Source organism: Mustela lutreola, chromosome 16 (assembly GCF_030435805.1).
Source record: "Mustela lutreola isolate mMusLut2 chromosome 16, mMusLut2.pri, whole genome shotgun sequence".
NCBI lineage: Eukaryota > Metazoa > Chordata > Mammalia > Carnivora > Mustelidae > Mustela > Mustela lutreola.
In genome coordinates this window covers 31,068,341-31,090,070 of record NC_081305.1, presented here as the reverse complement: position 1 = coordinate 31,090,070, position 21,730 = coordinate 31,068,341, and positions in this window count along the sequence as shown.

The following is a 21,730-nucleotide window of genomic DNA, read 5'->3' as shown; positions in this document are numbered from 1 at the left end:
ATGCCTACAGGGGCCCAGGTGGTGATAACTGGGGTGGAAGTAGGCAGGGATAAGAAAAATACCTGGGGGGGGGGGTGCCCGGGTGGCTCAGTGGGTTAAGCCGCTGCCTTTGGCACGGGTCATGATCTCAGGGTCCTGGGATCGAGTCCCGCGTCGGGCTCTCTGCTCAGCAGGGAGCCTGCTTCCCTCTCTCTCTCTCTGCCTGCCTCTCCATCTACCTGTGATCTTCTCTGTCAAATAAATAAATAAAATCTTTAAAAAAAAAAAAAAAGAAAAATACCTGGGAATACTGATCACATGCCTGAAATTATATGCTTTCTTCCATTCTCCTTGAAATACACAACATTCTTTGTCTATCTTTCACTCTCCACATTTTTGGAGACACCGTCATAAATATTTCTTTGCCCTAAAAAAACCAGAAGTGCACATGCCATGGTAAATAGGTCTTGACTCTGGCCTCTACGGTGGTGTACCAAGAGCACCTGGCAGTCTACCAGCGGATGGCCTCTCTTCATCTCTCATTTGTGACCAGGCAGGATTTCTGACTCCGTGTTGCCAGATCTTCTGAATTTTTAAGAGAAACAAGAAATTCAAAGTGTTCATTTAAAATCTGCCACAAAATCAAGAGGGGTTTACCACAGAATTGCAGGTCTGATTCAACCCTCGAAAATCAATCACAGCAATTCATCACACTGTATGGTCGTATCAATAGATGCAGGAAAAGCATTTGGCAAAGTTTGGCATCCATTTATAATAAGAACTCAGAGAAAACTAGGAATAGAAGGGAACATAATAAAAAGTATCTATGAAGAAGCTATAAGCCAACATCATATTGAATGTTTTCTCCATAAGAGATCAAGGATATCCACTGTTACGCCCCTACTCAATATTGTACTAGAAGCCCTAGCAAACTCAATAAGTGTATAGAAAGAAATAAAAGGCACTCAGATTTGAAAGAAAAACAAAACTACCCCTACTCACAAACACTATGATTTCCTATGTGGAAAAAGCACAGGGAAGCTACACAAAAGCTCCTAGAACCAAGTGAGTTTAGCAAGGACAGAGAATAAAAGGTCAATATACAGAAATCAATTGTAATCCTTATGTGCTAGCAATGAACAAACTACTGAAAGTAAAATATTTTCAAACAGCACCATTTATACCATTTACAATAGCTCCCCAAAATGAAATTATAGACATAAATCTGACAAAATATGTGCAGGATCTGTATGCTAAAACTACATAATGCTGATACATGAGAACAAAAAAGGCCTAAAGAGAAAGACATATTGTGCCCATTGAGCAAGAGTCAATATAGTTAACATGTCAAATGTCCCCAGATTGACTCATAGATTTGATCTGATCCCAATCAAAATTCCAGCAAGATTCCTTGTGAAGTACACTAAACTAATGCCCAAATTTATATGGAAAGATAAAGGAGCTAGAATAGACAAAACAATTTTGAAAAAGAACAAAACTGGAGGACCCACACTACCAAATTTTAAGGTTTACCATCAAACTATGGGAGTTAAGACAGGGTGGCTTTGGTGAACACTGAGAGTCATAGGCCAATGGAATAGAACTTGAAAATTCAGGAATTTTCTGGTGCACACAAATATCAACTGACTTTTAAATTTTTGACAACGGCTCAATGGAGAAAAAATAGACTTCTCAGTGAATAGTGCTCTAAAAAAACTGGATTTCCATATGCAAAACAAACAAAGAAACAAAAAACTCACAAACACCTTGACCCACATCTCACCCTAGATAAAATTAATTTGAATTGTCTCACAGACCCAAGCACAAAACATGATACTATAAAACCCTTAGAAGGAAACATAGAACTAAATCTTCATGCTTTGGTTTAGTCGAAGACATCTTAAATTTGGTCTCAAAAGCACAACACACACACACAAAAATGATAAACAGAAAAATGACAGGGACTTTGGCAAAATGAAACACTTCTCTTTACCCATTTTTCCGTGAAAAATACAATTAAGAGAGCAAACAGATAAGCCACAGCCTGGAAAAATTATTTGTAAATCACATGTGTAACGAAAGAACTGTATCTAAAATACATTTAGGAAAAAAAAAACCCTCATAAACACAATAAGTAAATAAACAACCCAATTAAAAACAAAACAAAACAAAGCCAGGCAAGATATCAGAACAGACAATTCACCCAAGATCTATGGAGCTGAATAAACACAAGGAAAGATACTCACTGTCATTAGTTATTAGGGAATGCAAATTAAAATAACAATGAGATATCACTACACATGTATTAGAATGATTCAAATTAAAAAAAATAATAAAAAACACTGCTGACGGTACCAGTGTCCGTGAGGATGCCGAGAGCCAGGAATTCCCACGCACGGCTGGAGGGAGTGCAAAATGGTACCATCGCTCTGGGAAACACTCCGGCAGTTCTTGAAAAAGTCAAAAACACACTTACTGTATGACCCAGCAATCCTACTTCTAAGTATTTATAGCAAAGAACTGAAAACACATTCATCTGAAAAACTGAACACGGCCTAGAGCAGCCTTATTCATCATTGCCCCAAAATAAGAGCTCAAGTAACCTTCAGTGAACAAATGGACAAACGGTGGTGCAGTCATACAGTGAATGCTAGTCAGAAATTAAAAGGACCAAATTGGTGACATACATGGCATAGATGAATCTCGAATGCATTATGCTAAGTAAAATAACTCAGTCTCGAAGGGCACGTAACGGTATGGTTTTACTTCTATGACAACCTAGAAAAGGCGACACAGCGGGAACAGACAGCAGAGCTGGCTATGAGAGGTTGGAGGGAGGGCAGAGCTGGGTTATAAGGGAGAAGCATGAAGGAATCTTCTGGAATGTTGGACTGGTTCTAGACCCTGTGCGCAGTGGGTACAAGAATGCACACACATGTCAAAACTCGTGCCAGAAAGAGTGCACACCCAAAAAAGTGAGTTGTACTGTAGGTGAATTTACAGTATTAACAAATTACTTTTTAAAAGCAGAAGAAGAAGAAGAAGGAGGAAGAGGAAGAGGAGGAGGAGGAGGAGGAGGAGGAGGAAGAAGAAGAAGAAGAAGAAGAAGAAGAAGAAGAAGAAGAAGAAGAAGAAGAAGAAGAAGAAGAAGAAGAAAAAGCTGGGTCAAATTAAACAAATTAAAGAAAAATGGATACTTTAGAGGCCAAATGAAACCCAGTCCCAGCCATGAAACTCCCAATTCACATTCTCTGACTTGGGCAAAGCATCTGTGCAAGACAGAGTGTACTGACGACTTGATTTGACCCAATCTCTTAACATGAAGCCCAGAGAGGGAGAGGTATCTTCCAAAGCCACACAGCTAACCCAAGCAGGGCTAGTCCTGAGGTCAAGTTGCCTCACTCCTACTCCTGTACGGTGTGTCTTTTGATAACAGTTGTAGAGAGTTGAACCTCATGACATCCCGAAGTATAACATAACTCCCACACACTGACTTTTTTTTTTTTTTTTTTTTTTTTTTTTTTTTTTTTTTTGAGGAAGAATAGCAGGGGCAAGAAATGAACATCACGGGGAGGGGGGGGGAAGGGCAAACTCCTTAAGGTTCAACATTTGTTAGAAGTATATTAAAAATTATGACCTCAACAAACGACTCCAGTGAAAGTCTGCAGCCAAGAGACCTAGAACGATTTAACTGTTGAAATAATTCTGTCAAAAAAATTAGCAGTATTACAGGGAAGGCTGTGGGCCCTGACGGGTGCCCAGCAGAGACGTGTCCGTGCTGGGCTGCTATCGATTCTGAAACAATCTTGTACATGATAAATGAGAATGTGCTTAGGAGAGGATTCAGTCACGAGAGCCCCCAGATCAATCAGCTTGTCAACTGGCAGAAGAAATTCAATTTTTATTCTTAGTAAACTCTTATTTGGTGGCAGACCATTGTTTCTGTGGAAATTGCTTCACAAAGGCCGAGGGGCAGGCATGAGAACATGGGAAAAGATCATTTTTTCAAAGCATGTTAAAAGTGAAGATTTGGGCTTGATGACCGGGACTGAGGAAATGTGATTATAGGACGGTAGTTTCCACAGTCTGCCTTCTTTGCCCAAAAGGATTAGCTAGGGCCAGTTCTCTGTGTCCTGGACACAATGGATTTTCTTCTCCATCATCTGGCCCCACCATCTTGGAAGAAAATTCTCTTAAGAATGGAGACCCCAGGCTTTGCAAACAAAACTCAGCGACCCCATGGCAGAATGGGGATTCTAGATACACCTTCCATTCCCTTAGTTTAAACCCAGTGAAACTGCCACTTTAGTAAGTTTAAAGGAAAAAAAAAAAAAAAGTCAAACTCAGCACTTTTATATGGTTGACTCAAATAATTCTTCTCTCCTCTGTTGTCTTACTTTGCCATGATATTAGGAATCTCTAGGTAGTTTTCAGCCTAGGACTAGGGTCTACGGTTCTTAACTTCCAGACCAAAGTCCTTTACATTAATCTTTGATTCCTCCCTCCAGAGAGACAGATGTTCTTCCATTTGGCTGTCAGACCTCAAGTCAATATCTACACTGTGTATACGTATACGCAAATGCATATCTACGTGCACAGAGCAGTCATACGGAGCACCCACGCTGTGCCAGGCCGTGGGCAGTGTTCTCTTGGTGTTGGCGACACAGACATTAAACCAATGGAAGAGGTCACCAAGTAATTAGCAGCGTACACAGCGCTACAAAGTCCACGCTCAAGAATACCGTGCAAGCAGCACATCGCAAAGGACCTAATGTAACATGAGGGATAAACAAAAGCATCCCTGAGGACGGTGCTCCAAAATTTAGACCTGAGGGATACTGGGGAGCAAGAAGGGTAAAGATGCAGTGAGGAAGGAGTCCAGTGATATCTAGAGAGATCATTCCAGAGAAAACTGCATGTGCAAAGGTACTGAGGTGGGAGCTGACCCAGCTATTGGGAGACATAAAAGAAGTTTCATATGCCTAGAAAGGAGAAAACAAGAGGGGGAAGTATTATAGGATAAGGGTGGTGATGAGGGCAGGCCTGGATCCTAGAGGATCCAGAAGACCTGAGATATCCATCCATCCCTTTTCTGTAATCCTTGGGCAAGGAGTTCCCTGAGCTTTCTATCTCATTCAGGCATACAAAACTAGAAGAGCAGGGGGACAGGGAGGGTGAAGAATCTGCTATTTTTCAGGCCTCCTTAAGAGAAAATTGAGCCCAGATAGTCTATCAAGAATGTCCCTGGGGGCACCTGTCTGCCTTCAGCTTGGGTCATGATCCTGGGGTCCTAAGATAGAGCCCTGTGTCAGGCTCACTGCTCAGTGGGGAGTCTGCTTGTCCCTGTCCTTATGCTGCTTCCCCTGCTCATGCTCTCTCTCTCTAGTAATAAAACTCTGTAATAAAACAGATAAATGTCTCTGAAGTTTTCTTGCTTCAAAACAATTAAAACTTGGGGAGCCTGGGTGGCTCAGTGGGTTAAAGCCTCTGCCTTCAGCTCAGGTCATGATCCCAGAGTCCTGGAATTGAGACCCGCATTGGACTCTCTGCTCAGCAGGGAGCCTGCTCCCCCCCCCCTCTCTGCCTGCCTCTCTGCCTGCTTGTCATCTCTGTCAAATTAAAAACAAACAAACAAACAAACAAACAATTAAAACTCAACCATCCAGAGCCAGCTGCTTCATAGACTGGCAGGCCTCAGGCTGCTCCCACATTCTGCCCCTACTTCCACTCGCTGTGGTCACTGCTCCTTCCTAAGTGCTCATGATGACACAGTGGCCCCAGCAGGTACTTCCAAACTCTTGTCAGGAACTCACTCATTCACTCTGTTCAAGTAAGGATTCCAGGTCCACTCAACCCAATTGTCCAAGAAGACGTAGGTAGCGTTGAAGAACTTGACTGAATATTTTCTCCACCAATCCCACACAGAGACAGTGTGCTGAGAAAATGGATGCCTGATGCTTGAGCCAACAAAGGGGTTAAATCTTCCTTCCAATCATCAAGAAACCTGACATCAATGACCAAGAACACAGGCTTATACAGTATTCATTACACTTGGGGAAAATAAATGGAATGCTACCATTACTGAATTTGCCGAAATTAGACACTGACACAAACAACCTTCACTTATGTGACTTCCTTGAGACCCATTAAGTGAAAAGGCACAGAAATTTCATCAAAGAACACGCAACTGACTTGGATAAGATGAAGGCCCCTGAATTGAAGCATGATGGAAGTATCTTTCTGATAAGAGTTAAGATTCAGGCTGGCTTTTCCAACACTTTTGTGATCTCTTCCTTTAGCCAAGAGTACAGTAGCTCCCTCTTTTGAGCTTCTCTTACTCTTTCCATAAGTTATACTAGAATGTCTTCTTCTCCTCCTCATCCCCCTCCCCTGCCCCTCCCCTTCCTCCTCCTCCTTGTCTTCTTCTAACTTCCCACTCTTCCTAATAAAGTGAGATCTCATATCTTCCCAGCCCCAAAGGAATGAGCCATGGCAATACGGTTTGGGTTTATTTGAAGAAATGGCAATGAAGAGACAACTTGCTTACTGGATAATTTGACAAAAGCTAACCTCATTTGTAATTCTTAAAATGACCTATTTTTAGGGAGTTTTTAAGGCTAAAACATCCAGAGAATGAACTTAACCATGCAAAGAGACTCCTCAATATTATCCTTGGCCCTGAGCCTCATCCTTCAAAGAGTCTCAACTCTGGCCTCCTCTGGCCAAAATACCACTGGGGCCAAGGAATTGGACCTGTGCTGAGTTATGTGTCTTCTCTGGACCACACTGCATGGAGCCAGGACCCTGATAGCCCCTAATCAGTCATGCCTAAGTCTGCTTCCTGGGCTGTGCTGTTCCATTGGTGGGTGGCCCCACTGGTGTGCACACACCTAGGCCTGAAGGGGTGGTTCCTTAGAGAGGAGGAGAAAGAGATTAGGAATACAGGCCAGACTGTCCACACTCAAAAGCTAGAGGCTCCGTCTATGTGGGAGGAACCCGGAGAAGGAAAAGAAGGTAGATTGTGTACCACAGGTTGGAGCTAAAGTTCATTCTCAGGGAACTGCCACACTCTGTTGTGTGACTTTGAGAAATTGTGCTTTATGTCTGTCAAGGACGGAACATATTAAACAGTTTGTTAGCGGGGTACCTTGATGACTCAGTTGGTTAATCATCTGCCTTCGGCTCAGGTCATGATCCTGGGGTCCTGAGATCAAGCCCCATGTTGGGCTCCCTGCTTCTCCCACCCCCTCTACCCCTTCTTGTGTGCTCACTCCTTCTCACTCACTCTATCCCACAAATAAATAAACAAAATCTTTTTTAAAAAGTTTGTTAGCTTGATTTGTAATTTTAAATATTGAAACATGTGGTATATAGGCCTCTTTTGCCTCCTTCCCCCAAGTCCCAACAACCGTTACAAGGGAGCCAATGGTCTTTGTATCGGTTATATGTCCTTAGTCTCCTGTTTAAGATAACAGTGGTAGTCTCCAAATAAGACTGATGGAAATGTTTTTCTGTCTGGATTCAGAAAGTTGTATTTAAAATTCTAAGTATTGGGGCACCTGGGTGACTCAGTGGGTTAAGCTTCTGCCTTTAGCTCAGGTCATGGTCTGAGTCCTGGGATCGAGCCCCACATTAGGCTCTCTGCTTGGCGGGGAGCCTGCCTGCCTCTCTGTCTACTTGTGATCTCTCTCTCTGTTAAATAAATAAAATCTTTAAAAATAATTCCATGTATCATGACATTTGAATAAGTCATTCAAGGATAGAGTATGCATAATACATATAGCATGCAAATTGTGTATGTTTGTGCATATGTGTTGAGTATAAAAGGAAAAAGTCTGTTTTTCCTCTCTCCTCTACTCCTAGAACCTTCACAATACTTCTGGTCACCAAACAAATTGATTTCTTTCCACACCAACTGTTCTCTGACACCAGCTGGGTGTCCTACAATTCAATCCAGTTCTAACACTAGCCACCTGAAGTAAACACAGACCCACAGGCTAAGGGCTCAGTCCCACAAGACTGGCCCCTCCTCAGATAACAATCACAAGTCCCAGGCTGTCCTTCTAACCAAACAGCTATATGTAATGGATACAAAACCCCCTCACTGGGTTTGATAGCTTGCTAGAATGCCTCACAGAACTCAGGAAAACACATTGTTATAAAGGATATGATAAAGGCTACCGATGGACAGCCAGATGAAGAGGCACATAGGGCAATTTCCAGAAGGGGCTGAGTGTACAAGCTTCCATCCCCAGGAAGTTAGGGTGTATCACCTCCCTGGCATATGCAAATGTTCATCAATTGGAAGTTCTCCAAACTATGTAGGTCAGGGATTTTTGTGGAGGCTTCATTACATAGTCCTGATCATTAGTTCAATCTTCAGCCCCTCTCCTTCCCAGAGGATAGCAGGTGGGGCTGAAATTTCCAAGCTTCCAATCATGCTTTTGTCTGAGGACCAGCCTCCATTCTGCAGCTATCCAGGACCCCAAGAGTCACCTCATCAAAACAAAAATTCTCCTATCACCCAAGAAATTACAAGGAATTTCAGAGCTCTGCGTTAGGAACCAAAGTCAAAGAATAAATATCAGAAGAAAAGATGCTCCTAGTACCTTTGCTGCATAGGAAAGTTCAAAGGTGTTAAGAGCTCTGCTCAAGAGTTGGGGATGAACACTGAAGTATAGATCTCTTACTTTGTCACAAGATCACAATGGATAAATACCAAAGTGGTCTTTGAAAACCTATCTACCTTCCAAATTGATTGCTTTGGAAAAGACCTTGTGATCACTTGAGGTATGTGAGTTCAGAGTGTTACAGCTGAGGAGAAGCACATACTATACCTCACCAGCAAAATGCTCTATATGGAGATGATTAGAGATGGCTGCAGTAATTGTGTGTGTTTGGGTTTTATTAAACACCTTGTAGAATGAAAGGGCATGTTTAGGATGATACTGGCCATGTACAGAACCAGAACCATCTGTAGATAAGCAGGAAACGTCTAACTCCAGAGGTGCACGGAAGGCTGGAAAGACTTTGCCTTTATAGCCTCAGAGCCTTGCCTCACACAGAGTTTGGTTCTCCCACTCAAAATCTCCTGGAGTGGTCCCCATTCATCCGCTTCCTTGAAACAAAGATGGGCAGTGGAGAATGGATGACACAGAGATCAAAGACTATAGGAAACCTTGAACAAACCAAGGACTTTGAGAAAATAGTGCATTCTGCTTCTCTGGCTCTGTAGGAAATAGGGAGAGTATTTCATTTCAAGCCTGGTTTTAACATGAAAAATGACCCATATTCTTTATCCATTAAACTACTAGTACATCCCAGCATTGTGGGTCTTAATAACATTTCCTTAAATAACTGTGAAAGCCTGTTGGTTTTATTTCCTTCCAGAAAAAAAAAAAAAAAATTGAAACGAGGAAGATATAACATATTGGACTCAGGGATCAAGATAATTAAAATTGTAAATGCCAATAATGATATCTGACATTTCTTTTCAACAATAACCAATTATTGTAAGCACTCCCCCAATAGCTATTAAATATAGCGCTACAAACCTCATTTTTTCACGTTTGGAATACCCAACACAGATCATTTGTCCTAGCCCCTTCCATTAGTCTATGTATAAATATATATTCAGGGAGTGGTATGGCTTATGTTTTGTCTAATTTGGGTATCACATTCCATGCTGAAAGCAATATTAAGTTACATTTAGGAAAACAGGAATATTATACGTTAAAAACCAGAATAAAGCCACACATCTGGTATATTTTAGTTGTGGGATATGTAATATCTCTATCCTTCCCAAATTCTGTCTACTGGAAACCAAAATGAACAACTTGAGGAAGTGTTTCCTTTCTGTTGTAACTTGAGACCTAAACAGAGAGCTTGGTGAACAGATTGAAAATGGATGTGAAAATCATTAGCTATTAGAACAAGAAGATTAGAGATTACAGCCTAGGGAAGAAATGATTCCATTTCTGAAGGGTCAGGGAGAACATCTTCGGATATGTGGGGCCTGGAGGGAGTTTCCTGAAAATATCCCAGAGGAGCCAGCGGTGAGCACGGACACTAGAAGACGAACAGATCCAAAGATGAGGCCAGAGTGTAGACTGCAGCAGCTCTGTTTTAGAAGTCGGGGGCCATGGGGGACAGGCTTCTTTCTGGTCCTCACCATTTATTCCAGACTCTCGCAGTCTTGTTGAGTGAGACAAACAGTCACAGAGTAGAGGATAGTTCCTCTGGTTGAAGGAAGTGTGCAACTGTCTACTGGACTGTGTGAAAACCCTCAGATAAATTAGGTTTTTATTCAACAGAATGGGAATATTTCAATATTGGTCACTGAGTGCTACTCAGGGATTAGAAGGAGACAAGGGAACAACATTTGATGAGTCCAGATTTATCTCTAATCTTGAGATCTCTCATATATTTGTGAAGAAAACCTTGTGAGAAAACAAGCATGGTCAGTTTCATCTTGGAGATGAGGGAATTGAGGCTTAGAAGTCTATGAAATCTTCCCAAGAAAATCTAGTGAGTAAATGGCAGAGATGGGTTTGATTCAGGTCACCCCCACCCCCGCCCTGAGACTCATTTTCTATCCCCCTCCCCCCGATGAAAATTCTGCAGTGACACACTCCTTTCTGTGCCTTAAATGTGCCAAGGACCTTCCTTCTGCAGAGGCTTTTCACCTGGTGTTTCCTCTGCCTGGAAAGAGGGTTCCTTTTCACGGGTCTGCTTCCACAACAAAGTCCTCTTCTGTCCGTCCTTGTTCAAGAAATCTCCCTACCTGCTCTGCCCAGAACCCAGCCACTCTGCACCACCTTTCTGGTCTACCTCCCTTTCCAGCACTTCTCTCTCTTCTCTTTTTTATGCTGGTGCTCTCTGGCAAAATTTCCATCAACTTGACTAGAATGTCAGCTTCTTGAGCACACATCAGTATCCCCAAGGCCTGGCACAGTGTGTGGTACACAACAGGTACTCTCATTCGACATCTACTGAATAAATTAGTGAATGAATGAATGAGAGGGGTTTCCAATTCAGGTTTATCTAAATCTGAAACGTGAGTTTAATCTACCCCACAAGGTTGGCTCTTTTGACAAAGCACAGAGGCCTTGAAGTAAATGGTATACTTGGAATAATGACTATGACAGTGTTCTGGAAGGTTGATGAGGGACGTTAGTACTTTTTCCTTGCCCAGAATTTCTGGGAGGGACAAGTGACCACAAGAGTCCTCTCTAAAATTCACGGGAAATTGAGATAATGAAAAAAATTTCACTTGGACTCAAAAATCCTTCAAAAAAGGAGGAAAGGGAAATTTTAAAAAGGAGTAAGAACACACACACACACAAAGTCTCTCCTTGTCTCCATTTAGTTCAGCCAAATAATAGCAAATAATATTTGTTTCATTTTATTGGACAGCTGTGATGAGCCAGGCATGATCCTAAACCCGTTGTGTGTGCATTATTTCATTTTCATGATCATCACAACACCACAGTGAAATTGCTGCTATTAGAAACTGAAGCTCAAAGACATCAAGCAGCTTGCCCAAGGTCCCATAGTTTCTAATACAGGTATGCTGTCTCCAGTGCCTATGACAGCCTAAAGTATTGGAAATATATCAAATCCATTCTGGTGAGGAGAAGGAGAAGTAGGAGAAGGAGATACTCCAAGGAGGAGACTAACATGGACAATGTCTGGGGCTAACTAAGATCCTTACAGCACAAGTATGGCTGACCCCAGACAAATTTCTTACGTGTACCCCAAACCTATAGTGTGGAAGCTGTCTACAGAGTCCAAATTGAGGATAGAAGCAACTGTTACCTGCCTAGCTCATTCTTAACTTACTGCTTCCCAAAGAGAGGATCCCAACAAAGTTTTGCGGAAATCTTGGCTAGGAACCAGTAATTTTGGTTTTGGCCATTAAGACAAATTCCACAGTGTCTCCTAAAAAAAGAAGGGGCAGTCCCCAAATTTAATGAATCTCCAGATCTCTAGGCTCTCTGAACGGGGACACAATCAAATCTGTGTTTACTATCTTTCCATGGCTTAGCTGGCTGCAGATGATTTTCCCAGAAGCCCAAGGTCCACGGTGCTATAGCCAATCCTTGTGTAATCCCTGTGCCTCCTAGCAGTATCCCCCCAAAAATGCATATTCATCTTATTCATCCTCCACTTCATACCCCTGTGGCCCTACCAGGTGCAGGAACATAACTCATAAGAAATATTCACATTAGCTGTTTATCATGGAGCTTGCAAAACAGAAAAGCAATAAAAGTGCAGGCACACTCACTCAATTACCATTGAAATAGATATCACAAAAATTATTCAGTGTCAGAAATCTAATTTTGTATGATATTTCTATATATTTCCACTGCTAATTTTTCTTCCCTCCAGTATTAGTGAATTAATATGCTTCAAATGCCCCTCTAGCTACCCTGGGAAAAAAAAATACTACTTATTTAGTTGAGCTACCCAAATCCATTAGACAAATTTCCTTTACAGCAAAGCATTGATGAATGAAATGTCTCATGCTAATGTAAGAATAATCAATTTAGAATGCTTATGACAATTAACAAAGCTGAAGATACGCCTTGAAGGCTCCATGCTTTGTCAGCCCTGATTTGGATTAAACTTGCGCTAATGGGATCATTTTTCTTCCAAAAGGTATTCTTTTTAGGCAGACCTATCAATTAATATGAATTATGCATGTATAAAAGTACTAATGTCATTAATTAGACAAATTAATTTTTATGATGCAGTGGATAGACTAACACTAGATTATATGTGATAACTTCCCCACGGCGCCCGCCGATTTGAAATAAATGAATAGTTTATATTTGTGTGCTTTCCAAAGACTCAATCGGGATTAATCAGGCTGGTCTGTGGGCGGGAGATGGTTGAGATGCCACGTATTCTTGATGGTCTTCTTAGCCAGAGGGGTCACTTCTGAGACAGGAGAGCCCAGATTTTAATAGTGAGAAACTTTAGAATAATGTTACATGGGATCATTTGGATATTAGTAAACTGTAACCATTTATTGTGACAAGCGTTTTTTGATTCTCTCCCCCAAATTTACATGCCGCTGCCCAAGTGGGCTAAGAAACAAATAAAGCTCGGGAGATAAACAGTGGAGAAAAGGCATCTTCCTATTGTCGAACTGGCAGACATAGCTCATTAATGTTGGTCAGATTTGACTGGTATAATATTTACCTTCTAACTGTGACTCTAAGTTAAGTATTAGCTTTGTTCATCCTCAAATACATGCAAACTTTGATATTCCTGGCCCAGTATATAATCTAAAGTGTATGATGATGAGGATGATGGGAGGTCCAATATTTGTGAGATCAGCATCTCCTTGCTTTTGTGCCTTGCAATAAAGCTTATGATTACAATGAAATGACCACCACTAGGAAAGTAAATCCAAAACTTATTTTACTCATGGTAAGATTTTTTATTCTTTTAGTTCTTGTTTTTCAAGAACTTGAAACATGGGTTTGTTTTTAAGTGTTGTAACTAGGATAATTGATGACTTTGATGATGCATCCTAAAGTCACACTGGTTCTTTCCATCATGCAAGGCTAGCGGGAATTAAAGCAAGCTGTTGTGACTGGGGCAATGGCTCAAAGTTCAGTTCAAGAGGTCAAAAGTGATCTCTCCCTCCTGGTTCACATAGTTATTGTCTAGACCATGGTAAATGCTTAATAAATGCAGGTTGAAAAAAAATAAGTAAAAATATTCCTTTAGCTAAGGTCTTTTTTTTGGGGGGGAGGGGGACAAAGGGGAGGCATAGAGAGAATCTAAAAAGGCTTCACACCCAATGCAGAACCTGATGTAGGGCTCAATCTCATCTCCCTGAGATCATGATCTGAGCCAAAATCAAGAATTGGATGCTTAACCGACTAAGCCACCCAGGTTCCATTAGCTAAGATCTTAACATGGGTTCTAAAAACACAAGTCCATCATAGAAATGCAAAGGATATTTGCTCTATACGCCCAAGGTTCTTTCTTACACGAATGATGGTATGGCATGACCATTAAAAGCTAGCCCTTTGAAGACCAAGGATCTTGGGTTCAAATCATGGATCTGCCATATCCTGACTGAGCAATCCTGGGGTTTGATGCTGTCTCACTGCATGTTGTAAACCTTAATGATGTGTGATCAGTGATTACACATGGCACCTGTCCCATGAAGAGGAATTGGTGTCGTTATTACTCAGAGCAAGGCATAAAAGGTGATGGTAAGTCTTAGAGAAATGTGGCCACTCTCCATAACCAAATGCTTCCTTGGGCAAATATGCCATTGAGTAGTAGGATGGATTCAAGCTCTACTAAAAAGGTAAAAGATGGCATCCTATCCTCTCACTCAATTCTAATCACATGTCCATCTTCTGGTAAGAAGTAGATGAGAGAAGAAAAATGATTAAGATAACAGAACTTGGGTCAGATTGCCTGGGTTCAAATCTTACTCCCACCATGTACCAACAGTGTAATCTTGGGTAACTTGGCTGTACTTCTCAACATTTCTTTTCATTTCCTATAAAACAATGATGGTAGGGTTGATTTTTAACAAATATGATTAAATGAGTTAAAACTTCCAAAGTACTTAAAACAAGGATTGACACATGTATGCAAGTAATCAATAAATAAAGGAAAACTACTTGGCATCTACTGTGTTCTAGATGTCTTATACACACTGTCCAATTTAAACTTCAACATAATTTCATTTTACAGATGAGCAGATTGAGGCCCAGAGCATTTATATTGGTCAGTGTGAACCAATTGGTAAGTAGAAGAGGAAAGATTTGAACTGAGGGTTATCTGAGGATTTATTATATAGGAGGGGGAAGTGCTGGGAGAGTCAAGTCTAGGATTTAGGAGGGGAAAACCTCTTCCTATGGTAAATCCTACAACGGATGGAAAAGGGGGACCATGCAGGTCATGAAGGTAAATATTGGGTAGACAAGATAATAGTGATAGCACCCCTGGTGATGACTGAGGCACACACCTGTGGGATAGATATTATTAATCTCTTCATTTTACAGATGTATTAAATAATTTATATTAGATCATAGTCTTGACACCAATACTGATCCATCTTATCCCTTAGTCTATATTATTAACCCCTACACCATAAGACCTAATCACTTATAAGTAAATAATGATATACCAATTGGGGACTCCAGATATCAAGGCCCTACCTTCCAGGCATGTGTCTTATCTCTCTACTCTTCTCTTATAGTTAACTGTGTCCATTGGGACTCTATGATTACCCCACCCACTAGTTTCTGGAGGAGGAGGAGAACAGCAGTTTGTAGAAGTGAAGCATACACGTACAGAAGGAACCAACCAGGACTAGTCCAGCAAAATAATGGTAGACTCTGCCCACAAAGGGTCTTACTTCATAAAATCTATCAAAAAGATTAGCTTCCAGAGGTGAAAGGCAATAATCCAAATCATATTTGCAAACTTCTTCAAGGTATGTGATATTGGATACATTTTTTTATGGGGTTAAGTTCCTAGAGGAGGTCATTTTATTTTTCTGTCTAGTCTTGGTTTCAGTTTAGGGATGTTCATGGGCCTGAGGCAAGCCAAGGATACTAAATTCCTGGATTTTGGTTGGAATTGGAAGCCAGAGGGATGAAGCACACTTGATTCCATTGGAGGCTACCACTTTGAGAGGGCCTACCAGAGAATGAAGCACACGGGAGAGTAGAGCCTAAAGCTAGGGCAAGAGAGAAGGAATGCTCACGACATCATCTGAACTCTGGGATGTATTTTTTTTTCCCCATCCTTTCTTTTCTTTCTTTCTTTCTTTCTTTCTTTCTTTCTTTCTTTCTTTCTAATTTCTTTTCAGCGTAACAGTATTCATTGTTTTTGCACCACACCCAGTGCTCCATGCAATCCGTGCCCTCTATAATACCCACCACCTGGTTCCCCCAAACCTCCCACACCCTGTCCCTTCAAAACTCTCAGATTGTTTTTCAGAGTTCATGGTCTCTCATGGTTCACCTCCCCTTCCAATTTCCCTCAACTCCTTTCTCTCCATCTCCCCTTGTCCTCCATGCTATTTGTTATGCTCCACAAATAAGAGAAACCATGCTTGACTTATTTCACTCAGCATAATCTCTTCCAGTCCCGTCCATGTTGCTACAAATGTTGGGTACTCATCCTTTCTGATGGAGGCATAATACTCCATAGTGTATATGGACCACATCTTCCTTATCCATTCATCCATTGAAGGGCATCTTGGTTCTTTCCACAGTTTGGCAACCGTGGCCATTGCTGCTATAAACATTGGGGTACAGATGGCCCTTCTTTTCACTACATCTGTATCTTTGGGGTAAATACCCAGGAGTGCAATTGCAGGGTCATAGAGAAGCTCTATTTTTAATTTCTTGAGGAATCTCCACACTGTTCTCCAAAGAGGCTGCACCAACTTGCATTCCCACCAACAGTGTAAGAGGGTTCCCCTTTCTCCACATCCTCTCCAACACATGTTGTTTCCTGTCTTGCTGATTTTGGCCATTCTGACTGGTATAAGGTGATATCTAAATGTGGTTTTAAGGGCGCCTGGGTGGCTCAGTGGGTTAAGCCACTGCCTTCGGCTCAGGTCATGATCTCAGGGTCCTGGGATCGAGTCCCGCATCGGGCTCTCTGCTCAGCAGGGAGCCTGCTTCCTCCTCTCTCTCTCTCTCTGCCTGCCTCTCTGCCTACTTGTGATCTCTCTCTGTCGAATAAATAAATAAAATCTTTTAAAAAAATAAATGTGGTTTTAATTTGAATCTCCCTGATGGCTAGTGATGATGAACATTTTTTCATGTGTCTGATAGCCATTTGTATGTCTTCATTGAAAAGTGTCTGTTCCTATCTTCTGCCCATTTTTTTGATATGATCATCTGTTTTATGTGTGTTGAGTTTGAGAAGTTCTTTATAGATCCTGGATATCAAATCCAGCATCTGTTCCTGATTAAAACGCTTCAAAGTATAGGGATAGAGGGACCATTCCTCAACTTCACAAAATCTATGTATGAATTACTGACAGCAAATATCATCCTCAGTGGGAAAAAGCTCACAGCCTTCCGGTTGAGATCAGGAACACAACAAGGATGCCCGCTCTCACCACTCTTGTTCAACATAGTATTAGAAGTCCTAGCAACAGCAATCAGACAACAAAGAGAAATAAAAGGTATTCAAATTGGCAATGAAGAAGTCAAACTCTCTCTCTTCGCAGATGACATGATTGTTTATATGGAAAGCCCAAAAGACTCCACCCCAAAACTACTAGAACTCATATAGCAATTCAGCAACGTGGCAGGATACAAAGTCAATGTACAGAAATCAGTTGCTTTCTTATACACTAACAATGAAAATACAGAAAGGGAAATTAGAGAATTGATTCCATTTACTATAGCACCAAGAACCATAAGATACCTGGGAATAAACCTAACCAAAGAGGTAAAGGAACTGTACTCGAGGAACTACAGAACACTCATGAAAGAAATCGAAGAAGACACAAAAAGATGGAAGACCATTCCATGGTCTTGGATAGGAAAAATAAACATTGTTAAAATGTCTATACTGCCTAGAGCAATCTATACTTTTAATGCCATTCTGATAAAACTTCCACTGGTATTTTTCAAAGAGCTGGAGAAAATAATCTAAAAATTTATATGGAATCTGGGATATCTGGGATATCTTATCTGAGCCACATGACCCCAGACTTTCCAACTATGTAAACGACTGCATTACCATTTTTGTTTATACTAGTTTAAGTCAGGTTTCTATAACTTGCATTTGAAAGGAATCAGGATAATACAGAAATAATACATCAGAAACGAACATTAACAGTTTCTAAGAGAAAATTTTGAGATTCATTTGAAAATCACTAATTCCCTAAACTATTCCTAGAGGCTCATTCTCTGAATGAAGCTACCTTAGAGAATTTGTGGTCATAGTTCATTCTTGGCTAAAAAAATCACTTTAGACATAATAACATAAAGAATCTTTTAGTAAGATTTGTTCATGTTTCCTTTGGTTGTTTTTGCAAAGGACACAGAACTTCCTGGGCCAAATGTAGAGAAGGGTGTCCTGGGAGAGTGAAATCACTATTGATCTAGATGGCTCGGTCACCAGGGACTAAATATTCACAGGAAATGGCTACTTAGGAACCAGGATCGACTTGTGTCTACATTTCTTCCTCCCTCAATATGTGTAAGTGTTCAATTTCACAACAGTCTTCATTTTATAATTTGTCTGAATATGAAAAGTTTCCTGTGATCCTGAGAAGTGAGCAGATGAACATGTTCCATTGACTACTTAAGGGAATCATCAATAAGATCAACAAAGTTCCTTTCAGTCATTCATTTCATCCTGTGAACAAGTATTGAGTGATACTCTTGTTTCCTTCCTGCCTCTCCACAACATCCTGACAGTATCATCCCTTGACTTTAAAACAAGGGGACAGCTGTAAAGCCATAGAGATTTGGGTCAGCAACACCCTTTGGGTAAAATGCTCCACCAAGAGTCTTTCAATTTTTTTTTTTTTTTTTTTTTTTACTCTTTCCATTTTTGACCAGTTTTATTTTCCTAAAACTTCAAAATAGGGTCATGGTGAAGACTGTGGTCTTTGGAGCCTAATGACCTGAGCAATATCCTTGCTTGATCACTTCTTAGATGCAGGCAAGTTTACCTTCATGTTATCTGTGCAGTAGATATAGTGATAAGAGCCAACAAGCTCATTTGACCAGCTATGGAGCATGAACTGTCTACTAACAAACCAGGCAGTCTCTTAAGTTGCCTTGAAACACAAAGTGCAAAACAGACAAAATTCCTTACTCTCATGAAATTGATATTCTAGTCCATCTTAGCACCATCTTGGAGGGAATCTATGAGCTGGTGCTTGTAAAATGATTAGCATTGTGCCTGACACATACTGAGAGCTCAAGAAATGTCAGCTTTTGTTGATGTTATTATTGACAGCTATGGCAATAGTTGGTTGTGTCCTCCTAACTACTATTGTGAGGTTTGATTTCTCCCACCTGGCCCTGCCTACTGCTCAGAACTCAAATTCCCAAATCCTAGACTGCATCTTGTCAGAAGAGGCTCCAAAACTAAAAGCAATGTACAGAAATCAGAGACTCTAAGGAGTCTCTCCAAGCTCCTTAGAAGACTTGGTGACTCCTTTGCTCCCCAGTTCACCCCCAACTCACGACAGTGAAATTTTCTTTTCCCAAAAGCACCCCACATTTTTTTCAGTGCTCCAAGATTCATTGTTTAGGCACCACACCCAGTGCTCCATGCAATACGTGCCCTCTTTAATACCCACCAACAGGCTCTCCCAATCTCCCACCCCTCCAAAACCCTCAGTTTGTTTCTCTGAGTCCACAGTCTCTCATGCTTCATCTCCTCCTCTGATTTACCCCCAATTCACTTTGCATCCCCCATTTTTGTGTGTGTGCTTTGTGTGGAAGGAACAGCACACTGTGGGACGAATGTAAAGGGAAGGGAAGAATGACAGTAATTCAGCAGTGCAAGCCTTCCTTGTTGGCCAAAGGGAATCACTGGGTTTTGAGGAGACCACAGGCTCAGCTCTCACTGTCTTATTCTCCAAGAGCACACCTGCCAGCTAGACACTACGTATAAAAAATCCAGGGGTTTCCAGGGGTCTCCATCATCAAAAAATTCTCCTACATCACCTCTAAGAAACTATTTTTACCTTTTATGCTTAAATCTCTGACCAAACCTCTTTCTTGACTTTGGTGGGAAATAGAAGCCAAGATTTGCTTCTTTTTCTTCATGAATATCCATCTGGCCTGGCACCATTTATCAAAACATTCACTCTTTCTTGATTGCACTAAAGTATTACATTTGTCCATTGGATCTGGGGTTTTGGGACATTTATCTTGTTTCATTATTTGTATGTCTACTATTTGAAAAAAAAAAGCATACTCTTCATTACCATTGCTTTGTAATGATGGTGATATCTGGAAGCGTAAATTCTTTACTCTAATTTTTCTTCAAACTGGTTTCACTATATTGACCCTCAAGAGGAATTGCTTTACTTTGTATATAGATTTTTTGATTATGCATATTGTTTCTTTAGTAGATATACAGTTTATCATATATTCTACTTTATTTGTAATTTTTCAGTTTTTTTTGTATTAGTTTGCTGATTCTCTCCAAGTTTTTAAATGCTATTAGTTTAAATGCAGGCTATTTAAAATTGTCAGAGTAATTTCTTACTATCCTTTTATTCCTACTGTCAATAATTTGTGACACGTGTGTGTGTGTGTGTGTGTGTGTGTGTGTGTTGTTTTTGTTGTCATTGTTGTTTGTTGTTGTGGGTCCCCAAGACCACCCTCAGTATCCATAATTTCCTGGTGGGGCTTGCAAGACTAAGTAAAGTTGTTATATTCACGGTTGCAGTTGATTATAGTGAAAGGATACAGATCAAAATCAGCCAAAGGAAAAGGTTCATGAGGACAAGTCCAAGAGAAACCAGGTGCAAGTTTCCCAGTGTTCTTGCCCAGTGGAGTCACACAGATGCATTTGATTTTCCCAACAATAATGGGCGACAATACATGCAAAGTGTTATCCACTGGAGATGCTCACATGTGCCTTGGGGTCCAGGGTTTTTATTGGGCATCACTCATGTAGGCATGAGGCACATGTGAGACTAACTTCAGGTCCTCAGTCATACTCCTGCTCCCTGTCCTAAAAGCAGGTGCTCACCATAAATTACATTGGCCGTGTAAACGATCTGATCAGACTAGTACTGCATGGCCCAAGGCCTCAGACCTGTAACACTCTTACCAAGCAGAATATTCTAGAATATTCTTCTCAGAGCTCATCTCCCAGGAGCTGGTTAAGAGCCTGTACTGAATGCAGGCCTTTCTTACAAACACAGAGTTTGGGCAACCCAAGTCTGTTGGATCATCTTTTCCTGCATACTTTTTTTTCTTGATCATCTCCATTCTTGCCAAGTTTTACCATTATATTGATTTTTTTAAAGAAATTTTCTTTTGATTTGTTGATTCTCTTTTTTTTTTCATTAATTTCTGCCATTTGCTAGTTCTATCATTCTTATTTTGAGCATAATTTGCTTCCACACACCCCCCCCACAACTTCTTGACATGGATACATTTATTTTCAATCTATCTTTTTAAACAAGTGCCTGTAAGGCCATCAATCTCACACTAAACATGGTTGTAGCTGCATTCCAAAATGTTTACTATATTGTACTTTTCTTAAACTCAAAGTATTTTCTAATTTCTATTCTGATATTTTCTTTGAGGCCTGTTATTTATAAATGCATTCTTTAATGCCAAATGTTTGAGAATTTTCTAATAATTAAAAAATCAATATCTAGTTTGATTGCACTGTGGTCAAAGAACATACCATAGATAATATCAATTTTAAAATTCATTGATATTTGCCTTCCAGCCCCAAATAGGTAAGTATTCCATATTTATTTAAGGAAGAATATGTATCTTGCAGTGTTACAGTTGTGGGTGCAATATTCTGTAATGTCATGTAGTTTGGGTGGCTCATGTTATAATTTCTTAAACATTCATCTTTCAATGATTGAGAAAAGTACATTAATATCTCCAACTCTGCTTATGTGTTTTAGTATTTCTTCTTTTTAATTCTGTTCCTTGCTTTGTATACTCTAAGAGTCTGTTTTAGGTACATACAAATTTAAAATTATTCTTTTTTCCTGATGTATTACATCATTTAATATTGTGAAATATCCCTC